Source organism: Furipterus horrens, unplaced genomic scaffold (assembly GCF_987537825.1).
Source record: "Furipterus horrens unplaced genomic scaffold, mFurHor1.1.pri manual_scaffold_4, whole genome shotgun sequence".
In the NCBI taxonomy this organism is placed as follows: Eukaryota; Metazoa; Chordata; class Mammalia; order Chiroptera; family Furipteridae; genus Furipterus; species Furipterus horrens.
In genome coordinates, this window is record NW_028327174.1 from 138,517,371 (window position 1) to 138,520,668 (window position 3,298).

A 3,298-nucleotide genomic window follows, 5' to 3' on the forward strand; every position below is an offset into this window, starting at 1 on the left:
AAATTTAATATTAATTTAATATAATTATATTATAAATGGGAGAGGGCAAAAGAATGTAAAGTAAGATAAGGTTCCCATATTTCATTCTTACTAGTAAATGTTGACACCAGTAGACTATGTATAGTATGTACATACACATATATACAAGGTCTGTCCGGAAGGTATCAAGCCATGTAATATAAAAAATAGAGACATTTATTGATGATACAAGATACAAGAAACATTGTACATAGGACAATGGCACCTGACTCCCCTTCAAAGTAGGCACCTTGGGATCTCACATAGTTCTCCTAGCATCTCTTCCACTGTTCAAAACACTTTATAAAATCCTTTGTTGGAATTGCCATCAGCTGTCATGTCATATTTTCCTGAATTTTATCTGAAATTTCTTCCCTTTCAAAGCTGATTTTAGTTTTGGGAAAAGTCAGTAGTTGCAGGACACCAAATCTGGGCTGTGGCAGGGAGGAGGCAGCGTGAGACACCTGGGTGATTTGATGTGTCATCAAAAAACTATGCACATGATGCATAAGTGGGCATGTTGTTGTGATAAAATTGCCTATCACCAGTTGCCCATAGCTGTCACCCCTCTGAATCATCTGAATAGTTTCTGTGGAGGAATGTTCAAGCTTAACACAAAATTTGATGCAAATTCATTGCTCTACTTGATCAGTCATTTTAAATGTGATGGCCACACAGTACACATGCCCACTCAGTGGTGTCTACTGCCCCCACTGACTATTACAGTGAAGTCATCATTGTTCATGCATGCACACTCCAGTCCACCCTCCTTGGCTGCCAGGTTACATTGATGTTGCACAAACTGTTCTCATTATATTAACACTGGCTGTACTTATTCTGGACAGATCTCATATATAAATATGCATAATACCTGAAGTTGTCAATTAAGAAGTTGTAAATCCAGGTAACCCATATATATATACATATATATACATTAATGTATAAATACATTAATATATAGTAATGGTTTTTCTTCGTGAAAGCAAAAATTTTCTGGATTTCTTTCAGTTCACAAAAATGTACGAATGTAGGTCTTTTGTAGGCCAGGTGGCATAACACAAACTTTCAGAAAGTAGTAAATACTCTTTGCTTTATGCCATTTTGGCTTATGAAAGGTTTCAAAGGAATGCTCTACTTTTGAATAGTGGGGGTAACCTGTATAAAGTGATACACTCAAAAACACTAGAGACAATAAGTAAAAATAATAAACAAAAATGGGTTTTTTCTATCCCTTTATGATATTCAAGATGTCGAAGCAAGGATGTGGTATGTCCTCCGGTGTGAAATTCCAGATTTCCCTGGGTCTTCCAGTAGTAGCCATGATCAACTGTGCTGATAACACAGGAGCCCAAAAACGAGATCATCTTGTGAAGAGGAATAATGGACAACTTAACAGACTTCTCACTGCTGATGTGGGAGACAGGGTGATGGCCACAGTTGAAAAGGCAAGCAGACCTCAGAGAAAAGGTACATTCCATGGTGGTAATTTGACAATGAAAGTCTTACTGGAGAAAAGATGACGTGTTTCTTTATTTTGAAGACAATGAGGGGTCATACTATAAAAACAATAAAGGTGAGATGACAGGTCTGCCATCACAGGACCAGCCACAGAGGAGCATACAGACTGTGGCCCAGGGCTGCATTCAATGTCGGCAGCATTGCATGATTCTCCAGTATGTTTGTAAAGAAATAAACTCAATAAAAATTATTTTCTCCCCCACCCAGAAAACAAAAATGGAATTCAAAAAAATGTTAAAGTAACCTACAAAGAAGTAGGGAAAAAGAAAACTAAAATCAGAACAAATAGAAAACAAAAAATAAATAGCAGACTTCAGTCCTAACATTAGCTAATAAATTATATAGCTAGAGATACATCAATTGAAAGACAGAGATTGGCAGAGTGGATTTAAAAAATTGGGAAAATTTTGAAGATACTTTATATGCCATCTGGAAAAACAAAGCCAAAGCAACTTGACCTAATTGTTCCTCTCATAGCTAACTCTTTTGATGATTTGTCACCTAAACCACAGCCAGGTGCTCTTTGAATGAATTCAAATGCCATCGCTCCTATGAGCCTAATGGTGGCATGTTACAATGTTCAGAATAGACCAATGGGGTGGGGACTATTTATGACAGTTCTCAAGAATGTATATAAGATAATTCAAATTACTGAACCCAAACACAAAATATGCTCATAAAAATTTTCTAAAAATTTAGTTATTGTCTTATGTATTACCCGTAATGTTATTTATCTCTGATTGTAGTCAGAGAAGATACTGTGCAATATTTCAATCTTCTGAAATGTAATGTTCTAGTATATGGTGTATTTTGGTGGAAGTGCCATAGGCACTAGAAAAGAACTTATATTCTGTAGAAGCGTGGGTAGTGTCCTGGAAAAGTTAGGTCAAGTCTTGATCTGTACTAAATTTGACTAAAAATTCTACCAATTACTGAGAAAGAGATATCAAAATTTCTAATGATGATTGCTGATTTTACTATTTATCCCTTTATTCCATAAGTTTTTATTTGACATATTTTGAAATTGTTGAATATGTACACATTTATAAGTTTTGTCTTCTTGATGAATTAATCCTTTTTAATCATTATGAAGTGTCCCTCATCATCTCTGTATTTTTAATATCATGAAATATGTCTGAGAGTTCCTACAATATAAAATTCTTAGCCCGATTTCTGCACTCCACGGTATCTTCATCCTCTTTGTCAAAATTACTTCCCTTAACTTAGAGTCATAACTCACCTTTCCCAAGTTTCTCCAGCTGCATGTCTAGAATCACGCAAATAGCAGTAGTGTCAAGGTTTCCACAGTCAACAATTCTGTAACTCCATTTATTTTTTTCATTTAAATTATACTTTTAGGCTTATTCACTTTTTATTTCTTTGTTAGCCTTCCATCTTTTGGGCCAATTTCCTCTTCCAATAATCCACGTTTGTGAAATGTCACGTGGGTTTATGACGGGGAAACAAGACGGCAGCACAACTGCATGCTGTGCCGACGGTGCGAACTCAGACACAGGTGACTGACCAGTTACTGGTGGACTTAGAAATAAGTGACATGATTGGTTACTCATCTTGATGTGCATGTTATTTATATAGTGATTTGCAGCCTGAAGAGCTAGCAGCAGATTATATATTATGCACTTACAGTTCAAATGGTGATGACATTTAAACCATATTTTCAGGGGACTTGTGTTATTTAACTAAATTTTAGTAACTGGAATTCATGCCTATTGAAACCATACACAGGGACAACTGCCTGTAT

At 35.9% G+C, this 3,298-nt stretch overlaps 1 pseudogene; it reads left to right on the forward strand.

The window, feature by feature from the left end:
- The first annotated feature begins 1,265 nt into the window (after positions 1–1,265).
- Positions 1,266–1,684, forward strand: LOC150012936 (large ribosomal subunit protein uL14 pseudogene; annotated as a pseudogene).
- Positions 1,685–3,298: the final 1,614 nt, after the last annotated feature.